Raw genomic sequence first — 15,650 nt, 5'->3', positions numbered from 1 at the left:
AACTTTCTAACACAATACTTTATTTCACACATAAAATTTTATACACTTTATAATTTAGTCCTTATTATAAAAAATTAATGTAACTTGAAATTTTCCCACACATTCACTTTTTATATCATCACAATTTCATCACACCAATAGTATTCTCTTTTCAACATTCAATTTCACATAAGTTATTTTTCTTACTTTACAATTTACTCCTTTTTCCACTACTTTGATATACCGATTTAATTTTCATTCATAATATTTGCACATTTACAATTCATACAACTAATTTAGTATACTCTATACTTGATTAAAATTAAATAAAGTAAAATTCTTGAAGTTCTTACTTTGTTTCTCTAGTTTCCTCACTTTTTCCACCACATTCTCTACTTCCACTTCCAATTTCTTTCTTCCAATATATATTATAACTCTTTAATATCTCTACTTCACTTCTCCTTTTTAGTAGCTAAGGAAATTTTCAAGGAATTTGGGAGAAAAGGTGAGATTTCATGGTAATGGACCAAATTATAAAGAAATGAAAGTACCCTTTCATATATATATAAGTGGTGCTGGAAGTATGAAAAATTTTCTTCAACCATTCATAATTTAACACTTTTATTTCTTAATTATTACACCACATAAATTTCTAATTTGAATAATGACCATTTTATCCTTCATATTTCTTCAAAATTCCATCCTTGAGTCACTATTCACTTTTGATAAAATTACGATTTAATCCTTCATATTTCTTCACTTATTCAATTTGGTCCCTGTAAGACCCAATTTGTGCCTGGGCTTACACAAAAACTAAGAAAACAAATCAAAATATAAAAAAATAATAAATAATAATAATAATAACAATCTAATGTCCATTTCTTACATAGCCCAGCAACCAAAATAACGGGCTCAAATTATTAAACTTAACCCAACTAGCCTAAATAACCCAAAATACCCTAAGCCCAAAATACCTATGGAATTTTCGGTAGAAACCCTAGAAGCTTCAGCCACCGATTCTTCCACTCGTGCCATGCTCCATGAACAACTCCTCCACGCCATACACACCTGCAACAAAAAATAACCACAAGCAATGGACAGTAAATGACAGCAAATGACAGTGATGAAATTTGTATTTATTTATTTATTTATTTTCGTTTTTTGGCTATAAAATCGAAGGAAAATGATGTAAATAGGGGGATCTAGGGGTTTTTCCTTTTATTTTTTTTTCTTGATTCAGTTATAAAAGAGAATTGATTGTAATTTAGGGTGGATCTTCTTCTTTTCCAGAAATACACATTGCTTTAAAAAAAAAGGGTTACTGAAATTAAAAAGTGATTAAAAGTTCTTGAGGCTCTTGATTTTCTTTTCAATTTATTCTTTTGTTTTTTTTAGTTTATTTTTCGCATTTAAAATAGAAAGAAAGAAACAAAAGAAGAGAAAAAAAACTTACCGTGAGAATATGTCATGGATTTCTTCTCTTTGTTTTGTTGAAATCTAATCAACAGAGATTCCAAGGCTTAAAGGTTCCTCCAAAATTGAAAGCATTATGTGAAAATGAACCGACAGATAGAATAAGGGAAAGGCTAGGGATTTGCTTCAGTTGATTGAAGGAATTGGCTGATTGCCATTTCATTTCCTTTAGTTAACTAAAACGGTACCGTTTGAAGAAGGAAAATCCACGTGGAAACCCAATTCAAAAGCCAAACCTGCACCTTTTCATTTGAAATGGAAAATTTTCGCGTTACATCCTTCTCTTCATGCAAGAATTCAATCGCGCCACATTTGTTTTACTTGGTCTTTTTTAATTTGGATCTTTAATTCGTGTGTGTTTACGTTTTAGTCTGCAGTACAGCATTGTGTTTTGGTCTTGGGAGTATTTCCAATTCTAGTCCTCATACGTTTGTGTGGATTGTTTGTTGATCTTGTCAAATACCTTAATGTAAAGTGTTGTCAAAATATTTATATATATATGTTGATACATAAATTATTCAAAATACTCCTTGATTTATAATACACTTAAACGTTTTATGTACATATGATACGATTTCGAACTCTATCTTTGTATTTATAAAATTGTTATTTTAAAATGTGTCTCCATGTTATGTTATCCAAGTATGTTATTTAGTATTTCTTATAAATATTTTTAGGTAAAATGATATGTATATAATCTATATGATAATATAATTTCACGTGTATTTATTTTTATATGTATGTTTTTTGAATTAGAAAATCTATTATGTGCGCTATACCTTGCCATGTATTATTATTTCTTCATATTTAATATATTATTTAAGTTATCATTAAGCATATATTTTTGTATTTATATTGAATTTACATACATTATCAAAATCATGATATTTTTAAATATATAGTTTTTAAATTTGTACCTAATTATTTTTATTAAATGCATAGTATGTAATAAAATTAAAGTTAATTTTATAATTCACATTTTATTTCCATGTTATTTAAATATACAATTATTTCTAAAGTGTCTTCACATGTATATAATCTATATTAAATTATTTTTACTATGGTGCATGTTATTATTCTCATATAACTACATGTAAATATTTTTATATGTATATATCCTCTTTTAAAGTTATTTATGTGTATAATATATTTCTTTTAAGAACCATATTTTAAATCATATAATTTATTTATTGTATACACTCTCATATTTCATTATCCTTATATGTATTATTTATATGTTCCATCACTCTAAATCAATTTGTTTCATGTAAAATTATATATTATTTGTTTCCAAATTCTCTCTATAAATATAATTTTATAAATACATATCACTAAATTTATGTGAAAATATAGTTTTGCTTTTTGTATATGACCTTGTTTTTTAGAAATTTTGTTACCTATATAACTTATATATTTACTTTGTATTATACCTAATTTTACTTGTATATACATGTTTCATAAATTTATTATGTATATTATTTTATATCATGTATTGTCATTCCTTCATATTTAATACATTATTTAAGTTCTCTTGTGGATTATCAATTTTGAATGAATTTGTGTTTTAAATATTTCATATATAATTTGATTTGAACTTTGTATTTTATAATAACTATTTCAATAAGCATGTATCCCAAGTTTTTATGCAAATTTGTCAACTTATATATATATATATATATATATATATATATATTATGTGATCATTAATTCAAGATTATGTTGAAAATGTCTTATATTGACTTCTAATTCCATTTTGCTTCATACAATTTTTTGGCATCATTTTATTTTGTGTCATGTTAATTATTGTGTATATTATTTTGTATTAATTATTCACTATCCATGCTTAAAGAATTTTTGGTTACATTATACTTAGAATAATTGTATATAATTGTTAGATGTATTAAGTGAGGTTTATTGTACTTTATGTATATTATTTCATATTTATGAACCCTTTATATATATATATATATATATATATATATATATATATATATATGTTTTGTTACAATGCATTAAATATTTCATCTATTTTAAAACAAATAAACGTGTTTTTGAGCAAATTTCTAATTTTCTGTTATTCAACAATTCTGAAATAAGGCAATATCTAATATTTGGGGAATTCGGAAAATCGTGCTCAATCGTACTGGGTATGACTTTTTCGGTGAACCAAATATTTGGATAACCTTTTATAATTTTAATGTATGAGTTTTTCAAAAGTCGAAAATCAATCGCATCTTAAAGGTATAAGGGATCGTATCCAATCGTACTGGGTATGAAACCGTATATCTTTGAAACGAGAGATTTTTGACTGCTAATTTGAGCTATTCAAACATTTTAAAAAACAATCATACTTCGGAAAATCTTTTCTTTTAAAACTTTTGACATAAGGACAGTATCAAATCAATTTGGTACCAATTTTTGGGCGTAATGAGGGTGCTAACCCTTCCTCATGCGTAACCAATTCCCGAACCCCTTTTTTTTATTTTACATGAACCAAATTTATTTATCATTGAATAAAGCGTTTTAATAGGTGGTCCAATCACACCTAAATCAAGAGATTGGTGGCGACTCTACATTTTTGTTTTCACAAGTCGATCCCTATTGTTTTCAAAATAAAAAGGGTTTCGACAGCTTGGCGACTCCACTGGGGATTGAACAAAGAGAGTTAGGCCATAAAATTGATTATTTGTTGTCCTTTTGTCAAAGAATTGAAAATTTGTTTTGAAAATCATGATTCTTTTAATTGCATTTGTTTGTATGATTATTGTGGTTCGAGTCTTATAGAATAATATGGTATTACATTGCATGACCGCTATGGTTATACCCGTTAAGTGGGAGTAATAAACTAGCTTTCGTGAGGTTTTCACCTTCGCATGGGCTAGTGGATTGCTTCCGGGATACATCCGTACCTATGATTTCGTGAGATTTTCATCTCTGCATGGTCATAGGGAAATGTATTCCCCTAAACCGAACTCGATCCATATGAGCTTATAATAGGTGAGAATTGAGGAATTTGCTGGTTCAGGTACCCTTTCTCTAGAACCGAGCTACATATAGTGAACCTTAAGAACCCATCTTAAGTAGAACCTTGCCCAAATTTAGTGATTACCTGAATAGGTACTTTATTTGATATTTATCTCACTTGTACTAACGTGTTTTGTTTTTGTCTTGTTTATAATTTCATTGCATTACATCATCATAGAAAGGGCGTGTTGATTCATATTTGATTTCTAAATAGAACAGTTTGTCATAAGAAAATGAATTTCCTGATAAAGTGGATTACAATACAGTTGTTTGAATTGACGGAAGAAGGCTGACAGTTCGTGGAGAAAAACAAGTCTTTACCTGAAGATTCAAGCTGATAAAGATTGTTTGGGAGCCGTTGCATCTCAATTTTCTTAACAGAGCTAATCAACGTCGTGAGGATAATGAGTCGTGGCTTGGATCAAGCAAAGAAGAGCTAGTGGAGGCATTTATTAAAGGCTTGAGAGATTTGAATTTCACGAAGAAAAGGGATCGGTGTCCTTGCTGGGAATATGAAAGCAAGGCCGTATATGTAGTCCGTTTTATGTAAAGGAATTTGTTTTCTAGAAAAGTTGTTCTAATGGAATTAAACTCAAAATCAACACCTCTCTTTCTTTTGCATTCATCCCATGCATTTGCATTGCATTGCATCATTTCATTATTTGCATTAAATTTTCATAAAATGGGTCCCAAATTAGTTGAAATCATTTCAGTTAATCTGGGGACCAATAAAAACTTACCAACCAAGTGTCGTTATGGTACCCATGCTAAGATAAAAGATATGGACGAAAGATTGGAAAGACTTGAACAACTTCAAAGAGAGATGCAAGACCAGTTACAAATACAGATGCAAGAGCAACTGGCGAAGATTAGGTAAGATAAGAGAGATCTGGTGCTAGAGTCTCAAAGGAATATGTTGAACCAGTTGTCTCAATTGCTGACAAAGAGGCTTGAAGAAAGAAAAAGTTCAGTGATCAATATTGGGAAAGACAATGAGGACCCTCCGGGTTTTACCCCGGCAAGTGCTCAGATGTATCTGCAAGGTGTACCTATTGTCAAAACTGAGCAATATCAGCCGGTACCTTTGATTATCCGACAGGTTCAGGCTCTAATCCGGGGGCAACCTAACTAATCCTAAAGTTCTTGATCTAGATAAAATGGAAAAAATAGAGAGGGATTTGCCAAAACAACTGGAGGATCGGTATAAGTGGTTGGAGGAAAAATTGAAGGCAATGGAGAATGTTGACTTCTATTTTGGGATTGACGCTAAAGATCTGAGTTTGGTTCCCGATCTGGTACTCCCCCCAAAATTTAAAACTCCAGAGTTTGAAAAGTACAATGGGACTAGTTATCCTGAATCTCATATCACAATGTTCTGTCAAAGGATGACAGGATATGTTAATAATGACCAACTGTTAATCCATTGCTTCCAAGATAGTCTGATCGGGTCAGCAGTTAAATGGTACAATCAATTGAGCCGTGTTAAAATCTATTCATGGAAGGACTTAGCACAAGCTTTTATGAAGCAGTATAGTCATGTAACAGGCATGGTACCTGATACAATTACCTTGCAGAATATGGAAAAGAAGCAAAATGAGAGCTTCAGACAATATGCCCAAAGATGGAGAGAGGTAGCAACACAAGTCCAACCGACTCTTCTGGAAAAGGAGACCACGATGCTTTTTATCAATACTCTAGAAGCCCCGTTCATTAAGTATATGTTGGGAAGTGCTACTCTGAGCTTTTCAGATATAGTGATGTCCGGTGAGATGATTGAAGATGCGATAAGAAATGGGAAGATAAATATGGAGAAAGCTCCAAAAGGTTAACCCCGATTAACAAGGAAAATGAAGTAAATATTGTGAGCATGCCTTCTAAACTGGTCAACATAGGCCAGCCAAGGGTTATAACCACTAATCATCAAAGAGAATCTGAATGACATATCCAAAGAGAGGTCTAGGGAATAAAGGTTTCCAAACCCTTATGTAATTGGGGGTGTTTTAAGCAATGGGACTATGGAAGAAATCCCTTGTATTTTTAAAGCTAGTCCAGAGTAATATTCAAAACACATTTGTTACCTTAAGCCTAGGGGCAATAAGAATCCTTTTGTTAAATAGGCTTGTATCCAAATTTTTTATTTCAATAAAATGCATTCTTTTTGAATAAATATTCTTTCATTCTTTATATATTCTTTTGTTCTTTGGACTATTTTCTTTTTAAATATGCTTTCATCCTTCATTCACGATCATACCATACAAATAACTATCCTTGGAATTTGCCTTTGTACCTACTATAGGTCCCCAAATATCAATGACATGAACAACGCTGTAACTGACTCCCTTTTGGGGTGAGATAAGAGTTTAAGCAGATCTCAGGACTTTGAAGATGACATAGATTGTGACTTATTTCCTGATTTGTTAAGGATGGTAGAACAAGATGAAAAACAGATCCTACTTTACGAAAGGTCAATGGACATTGTGAACAAGGGGCAAAGATTGAAACCTGAGTCACCACAGGGATAAAATGAATTGTCTTTGAGTTACTTCAAGAAATTCAATGATGTTTTCACATGATCATGTCGAGATATATTTGAGCTATTAAGATCTGTGGATGATACAAAATGTCTATACAGTGCCAGAAGGACACTGTTAAAGGTTTCATGGTAGCCACGCTAATCATGAGGTTTGGGTATTGTTGATCCACTATGGAAGGGGATTGCATTGGTTAAAACCACATTCATTTCTTCACAGATTTTCTCTATATGGGGCAAAGATGTTATCAGGCCATTCTCATCTAATATACATTTGGAAAGTCATTGATTAGTTCATGAAGAGGGTGAAGGTCGCTTCATATGTCAATATTACAAGATTGATAGTCATCAAATCTCAAAAAAAAAAAAAAGGGGTTGCTAACAAGTAACGTCAGAAATGATCATTTCTAATACAACTGCACAATGTCAAAAGTTTGCAGTCTGTTCAAAGATCAGAGACTATATCACAGTGCAGCAAAGGCATTCAAAAAGGAAAAAGTACAAAAATAGAAAAAAGAAAAAAGAAAAGGAAAAGCAAACAATAGAACAAAGGTCATAGCGAAAAATGACTGAGTCTTGTAAGGATTGACATAAAGAAGTTATCATTTACCCTCTATGTTTATCAAACGTGGGCCGGAACCTTCACTAGGGCAACACATTGATTTATAGGACTGAAACAGTTTTTGAAAACGAGATTCCTTTTCTTCAAGTCTTGGCAGAATTAAAGTTGGATGAATTAGAATGGGTTCAATCCTGATATGATCAGTCAAATTTAAAGGATATCCGTCACAGTCAGATGATGTGGGTTTATGACAGAAAGGTTTATCCTCGAGAATTCCATGAGGGGAGTTTGATATTGAAGAAGATCCTTCCTATACAAAAGGACTTCAAAGGAAGAAATATGCCAAACTAAGAGGGACCTTATGTAAAGAAGGCCTGTTTTTGATCGAAAGGATTTGCCCAGTTCGGGGAATTCAAAATGCAGTCAAAGAGTGTTCTATGGGAGAGGCCAAGATGAAAACCCGCAAAGGGCGCCTTGAGATCTTAAAAAAAATCAAAATAAAAAAAGAGAAATAAAAAGAAAAAATCAAAAAAAAGAAAGAAAGAATCAATAAAAGAAGTTGAAAAAAGAAAGAAAAAGGAGAGGCCAGGGTGAAAACCCGCAAAGGGCGCTTTGAGACCAAAGGGGATTTGAGTTGAAAACCCAAAAAGGGCGGCTCAAATTTGGATTAAAGTGGGGTATACAATAGTCTTGCTATGCCTAAATTAACAATGAAAGAAGAATGTTACGTCTTGGGGCATTGACAAAGTACTCCGGATCCCATAAACACAGATTGAGCTCAGAATGGTCCTCAAGAAGTTGGTACAGAGAAGCTCAAGCTGCGATATTTGGGGCACCTAGCTTTCCATTTTTACCCATTTTTTGTTTGTTATCTTTGATTACCTTGTTCTTTTCAGGTCACGTCCTAATAGATTTCTTTCTTGGTTGCATTTGCTTGTTTGTTTCGAGCTATGTTCTCAATTAATTCCTTTTTTGTCCATGGTTATGATCTTTTTCAAGCATGTTGCATTGAAATAACGATTTTTAGACTAATAATACTTTCATAAAGGAAGTTTCGCATATTACTTTGGGGAGTTTCTAAATAATACAGGAACCTGAAACAAGACTATTGTTTAAAACTCACCAAGCTTAAGGGTTGGAAATATTTAAGCTCAAATTGAGATTATCTCCTTGGAGTTTCTGTCAAAGATATTAATTGGTGTTATAATCCTGGCAAAGAATGAGCAATGGGATTTTTCGTGAAGAAAGAAAATGGTATTCTGTATTCATGCAGATATCAAGCATATACGTCTTTTTATTACACCCAGGGAATGGTGTAACAGATCAAATTGATTGAAGATGATGTGAATCCTATACTTCTGAGTTGTCACAAGATGGATAGAGGAAATCAAATGATTATTCCCCTGAGGTTGCAGTGGGAAGTTCAAACTTTATGTCCTAGAAGTTACAGTGTAGGGGACTTTGAAATTACAGCGGGCAAGCTTGCTGAGCAGAATGTGATTGTTTCTTTGGGTTTTCTATCAAGAATACCAGTCGAACAAGATGGCAGCATAATAAATCAGTGATAGTACTCTGGTGAACAACGAGCGATGATCTTTTAAAAAAAAATCATTTAAAAAGATCATTCTCATTTTTGCATTCATTCATAACACATCTAGCTAGGAGCATTTGATTCATTTTGATCGTAGCATCCTAATTATTTGACATCGCTCATATCTCATTTAGTTAGAAGCGTTGGATTCATTTCAATCATAGCATCCTAATTATTTGGCACAAACATTCACATATAACATCAAGTCTACAGGACATGTTCCCTAGAAGACAGTGTAGCGACATTGGTGAAGTCAGATCTTGTCTCCCTGAAGTTGCAGCAGAAAAGATCGAAGATTACAAACCTTATCTCCCTGAAGTTGTAGTGGAGCAGGTTGAAGTGTTAGGTCTTATCTACCTAAAGTTGCAGTGGAACAGACCAAAAATGGCAAATCTTATCTCCATGTACAGGCAATGGAGCAGATTTTAGCCACTGGCCTTATCTCTCTGAGGAAGCAAGAAAGTAGGTTGAAGATGGTAGTCTTATCTTCCTGAGGTAGCAAGGAAGCAGACTGAAGATTGAAGATTGGAAGAGGCAAATCTTATCTTTATGTATCGGCAATGAAGCAGATTTAAGCCTCAAGCCTTATCTCTCTGAGGTAGCAAGAGAGAAAGTTGAAGATTGAGTCTTATCTTTCTGAGGTAGCAAGAAAGCAGACTGAAGATTGAAGATCTTATCTCCCTAAGCAGTAGCGGAGAAGGTCGAAGATGGCTAGTCTTATCTCCATGTATCGGTAATGGAGTAGATTTTAGCCACTAGCCTTATCTCTCTGAGTTAGCAAGAGAGCAGGTTGGCGATTGTAGTCTTATCTTCCTGAGGAAGCAAGGAAGCAGACTGAAGATTGAAGATCTATTTCCTTAAGCAGTTGTAGAGCATCAAGGATGGCAAATCTTATTTCTATGTATTGGCAATGGAGCAGATTTAAGTCCCCAAGATTTATTTCCCTAAAGTTGCAGCAGAGCAATTTGCAGATGGTGAATCTTATCTCCATGTATCGGCAATGGAGCAGATTTAGACCATCAGCCTTATCTCTCTGAGGTAGCAAGAAAGCAGGCTGAAGTTTGGGTCTTATTTTCCTAAAGTGACCAGGAAGCAGACTGAAGATTGAAGATATTATTTCCCTAGAGCAGTTGAGGAGCAGATTGAGGATGGCGAATCTTATCTCCATGTATTAGCAATGGAGCAAATTTAAGTCACCAAGCCTATTTCCTTATAGTCAGAATTCAGCAAAACCGGGCAAAATTGGCCCTATTTGAAGTCTTTGCTCTATTCTCGTTACACGACAATGAGCAAAGAGGGGTAACTGTAAGACCCAATTTGTGCCTGGGCTTACACAAAAACTAAAAAAACAAATCAAAATATAAAAAAAAAATAATAAATAATAATAATAATAATCCAATGTCCATTTCTTACATAGCCCAGCAACCAAAATAACGGGCTCAAATTATTAAACTTAACCCAACTAGCCTAAATAACCCAAAATACCCCAAGCCCAAAATACCTATGGAATTTTTAGAGAAACCTAAAGCTTCACCACCGGTTCTTCCACTCGTGCCATGCTCCACTAACGACTCCTCCACGCCATACACACCTGCAACAGAAAATAACCACAAGCAATGGACAGCAAATGACAGCAAATGACAGTGATGAAATTTGTATTTTATTTATTTATTTATTTTCGTTTTTCGGCTATAAAATCGAAGGAAAATGATGTAAATAGGGGGATCTAGGGGTTTTTCCTTTTATTTTCTTTTTTATTTTTCTTGATTCGGTTATAAAAGAGAACCGATTATAATTTAGGGTGGATCTTCTTCTTTTTCAGAAATACACATTGCTTTAAAAAAAAAAGGGTTCCTGAAATTAAAAGGTGATTGAAAGTTCTTGAGGCTCTTGATTTTCTTTTCAATTTATTCTTTTGTTCTTTTTAGTTTATTTTTCGCATTTAAAACAGAAAGAAAGAAAGAAACAAAAGAAGAGAAAAAAAACTTATCGTGAGAATATGCCATGGATTTCTTCTCTTTGTTTTGTTGAAATCGAATCAACAGAGATTCTGAGGCTTAAAGGTTCCTCCAAAATTGAGAGCATTATGTGAAAATGAACCGACAGATAGAAGAAGGGAAAGGCTAGGGATTTGCTTCGGTTGATTGAAGGAATTGGCTGATTGCCATTTCATTTCCTTTAGTTAACTAAAACGGCACCGTTTGAAGAAGGAAAATCTACGTGGAAACCCAATTCAAAAGCCAAATCTGCACCTTTTCATTTGAAATGGAAAATTTTCGCGTTACATCCTTCTCTTCATGCAAGAATTCAATCGCGCCACATTTGTTTTACTTGGTCTTTTTTAATTTTGATCTTTAATTCGTGTGTGTTTACGTTTTAGTCGCAGTACAGCATTGTGTTTTGGTCTTGGGAGTATTTCCAACTCTAGTCCTCATACGTTTGTGTGGATTGTTTGTTGATCTTGTTTGTGATTATTTTTATTTGTAAATTATCCCTGTTATTTTGACTTCAATTTTAATTTGGTCTTTTATGTGTATAGTTTGCTAATTTAAAATGCGTTTAATATTTTTATATGTATTAATCCATGTTACTAATTTTGTTTGTTTATATTTGTTCAATTATTTTGAGATATTTTTATCTTATTATTTTTACACTATGCATCCTATTTCTTTAAATATTATACATATATGGTTACTAATCGTTCTTATTATTATTATTTTTTATAATAACTATTATTTTGTATGTTTAAATTTTCATATTACATTTATAAATACCTTAATGTAAAGTGTTGTCAAAATATTTATATATATGTTGATACATAAATTATTCAAAATACTCCTTGATTTATAATACACTTAAACGTTTTTATGTACATATGATACGATTTGAACTCTATCTTTGTATTTATAAAATTGTTATTTTAAAATGTGTCTCCATATTATGTTATCCAAGTATGTTATTTAGTATTTCTTATAAGTATTTTTAGGTAAAATGATATGTATATAATCTATATGATAATATAATTTCACGTGTATTTATTTTTATATGTATGTTTTTTGAATTAGAAAATCTATTATGTGCGCTATACCTTGCCATGTATTATTATTTCTTCATATTTAATATATTATTTAAGTTATCATTAAGCATATATTTTTGTATTTATATTGAATTTACATACATTATCAAAATCATGATATTTTTAAATATATAGTTTTTTAAATTTGTACCTAATTATTTTATTAAATGCATAGTATGTAATAAAATTAAAGTTAATTTTACAATTCACATTTTATTTCCATGTTATTTAAATATACAATTATTTCTAAAGTGTCTTCACATGTATATAATCTATATTAAATTATTTTTACTATGGTGCACGTTATTATTCTCATATAACTACATGTAAATATTTTTATATGTATATATCCTCTTTAAAGTTATTTATGTGTATAATATATTTCTTTTAAGAACCATATTTTAAATCATATAATTTATTTATTGTATACACTCTCATATTTCATTATCCTTATACGTATTATTTATATGTTCCATCACTCTAAATCAATTTGTTTCATGTAAAATTATATATTATTTGTTTCCAAATTCTCTCTATAAATATAATTTTATAAATACATATCACTAAATTTATGTGAAAATATAGTTTTGCTTTTTGTATATGACCTTGTTTTTTAGAAATTTTTGTTACCTATATAACTTATATATTTACTTTGTATTATACCTAATTTTACTTGTATATACATGTTTCATAAATTTATTATGTATATTATTTTATATCATGTATTGTCATTCCTTCATATTTAATACATTATTTATGTTCTCTTGTGGATTATCAATTTTGAATGAATTTGTGTTTTAAATATTTCATATATAATTTGATTTGAACTTTGTATTTTATAATAACTATTTCAATAAACATGTATCCCAAGTTTTTATGCAAATTTGTCAACTTATATATATATATATATATATATATATTATGTGATCATTAATTCAAGATTATGTTGAAAATGTCTTATATTGATTTCTAATTCCATTTTGCTTCATACATTTTTTTGGCATCATTGTATTTTGTGTCATGTTAATTATCGTGTATATTATTTTTGTATTAATTATTCACTATCCATGCTTAAAGAATTTTTGGTTACATTATACTTAGAATAATTGTATATAATTGTTAGATGTATTAAGTGAGGTTTATTGTACTTTATGTATATTATTTCATATTTATGAACCCTTTTATATATATATATATATATATATGTTTTGTTACATCGCATTAAATATTTCATCTATTTTAAAACAAATAAACGTGTTTTTGAGCAAATTTCTAATTTTCTGTTATTCAACAATTCTGAAATAAGGCAATATCTAATATTTGGGGAATTCGGAAAATCGTGCTCAATCGTACTGGGTATGACTTTTTCGGTGAACCAAATATTTGGATAACCTTTTATAATTTTAATGTATGAGTTTTTCAAAAGTCGAAAATTAATCGCATCTTAAAGGTATAAGGGATCGTATCCAATCGTACTGGGTATGAAACCGTATATCTTTGAAACGAGAGATTTTTTACCGCTAATTTGAGCTATTCAAACATTTTAAAAAACAATCATACTTCGAAAAATCTTTTCTTTTAAAACTATTGACATAAGGACAGCATCAAATCAATTTGGTACCAATTTTTGGGCGTAATGAGGGTGCTAACCCTTCCTTATACGTAACCGACTCCCGAACCCATTTTTTTTTATTTTACATGGACCAAATTTATTTATCATTGAATAAAGCATTTTAATAGGTGGTCCAATCACACCTAAATCAAGAGATTGGTGGCGACTCCACATTTTTGTTTTCACAAGTCGATCCCTATTGTTTTCAAAATAAAAAGGGTTTCGACAGTCCCTACACACCAATTTCATGTCATAAGAAATTTGAGTTATTTTCTCTTATGGCCCTTCAATTTTTCTCATGTTTATACTTAATTCTCCCAAATTTTAAATAATTATACTTGAACCTCAAAACTTTTTACATCTTTACGATTGGATCCTAACTTTAATTTAGTATACTACAACATGCTTTTTAATTTAACTTTCTTTGATACTCCTCAATCTTCTCTTTTATCACTTTCATTTCCTTATTTTACTTTATCGAGAAATCAATTGTACACTATCTTGATTTATAATTACTTTTAAAATATAAAAATTTTATGGGTGTTACAAGCAACATTTAAAAAACTAATGATTTCTTCTTCTCAATTTTGTATGACAGACAAAAACTATAACCACCAATTTGTATCAATCTAGCATAAAGCCTATCCCTAATTGGTTGCTTTAGAATTGTAATCCAAATTATCAATGAACATTTTAAGATGTGAAAAGGAACCCCAAACAAATTTCACCAATTGACCTTAGTTGCTTAAACTCTAATTCCATTCCAAACTTTGCTCATTGGAAATTTTTTCCATGATACAATGAGTTCTCCTTTTTGGGTTTCTATAATATGCTCCATCCAATACCTCAACTTCAGAAGTTCCTCTAGGTCCAATTACTACTTTTAAAAAGAGAAACCTGCAACAAGTTTTTTCCCTTAAGCACATAATCTTGAATCTAACCAACCCATAGAGATTATGCATGATCTAAGATAGACCTCAAATTTTATATTCTGCAAGCTTGATTCCAACTATCAAGATCCTTCAAACCTAAAACACCTTTAAATTTAGACTTACAAATTGTACACCTTCCCACTCTTTCTCCTTTTCCAACCACATTTTGCCATTTCTAGAAAAATCTAATCTAGAGCTAATTGACAACATTAAGAGTCTATTTTTTTACTTGTAAAATGTTTTATGGAAAATATTTTCATTGTTTTCCCATGTTTTTATAAGAGTTCTTATATGATATTCTGTCGTACATTGATAAGTTAAGCATCTTCCATGTTTTACATGTGGTGTGATGGAGGTTAGGTTGGGTGTTAATGGAGAGCGTAACGCCCCAATTTTCGGGAATTCTGTGAATGTTGGCATAGGTTTAATTATGTTAGTGGGCCTCTAGAAGGCCCAAGCTTAAGATAAAACCCGTCAATTTTAGTTAATTTTTGTTCCATAAGAAAAATGGGGTGAAATTATGAAATATGACCTATGTGAAAATGTTTGAAAATGCTATAGGCTAAATTGAAGTAGCCAAATAAATAGGAGTGCAAAATAGGAGGATTTGCATGACAAACCTCCCATTTTACATGAAGTGGCCAGCCATCATGTTGTTGTAGACAATATGAGCACTTGATATCCATAATTCATGGTACAAATTGATAATAGGTTAGGTAAATGTTTCATGATAATGGATTAGGTAAATATTCCATGATAATGGGTTAGGTAAATGTTCCATGATAATGGTTTAGGTAAATGTTCCATGATGGGCATTTCATGTCTTTTGTATTAAGGAATTAAATGGATGAAATATGAAATTTTATTAAAA

The 15,650-nt window shown here is 31.0% G+C and overlaps 1 long non-coding RNA gene across 1 annotated transcript; it reads right to left on the bottom strand.

The window, feature by feature from the left end:
* Window positions 1–699: 699 nt before the first annotated feature.
* On the bottom strand, window positions 700–1,639 carry LOC108459850 (uncharacterized). The gene is made up of 2 exons (XR_001867427.2): window positions 1,433–1,639; window positions 700–1,047 (listed from the first exon to the last, which is right to left on the bottom strand). It is a non-coding gene; the product is annotated as an uncharacterized LOC108459850 (long non-coding RNA).
* Between the last annotated feature and the right edge of the window lie 14,011 nt (window positions 1,640–15,650).

This window comes from Gossypium arboreum, chromosome 7, assembly GCF_025698485.1.
Source record: "Gossypium arboreum isolate Shixiya-1 chromosome 7, ASM2569848v2, whole genome shotgun sequence".
Classification (NCBI taxonomy): domain Eukaryota; kingdom Viridiplantae; phylum Streptophyta; class Magnoliopsida; order Malvales; family Malvaceae; genus Gossypium; species Gossypium arboreum.
This window is presented reverse-complemented; position numbering and strand designations above follow the sequence as displayed.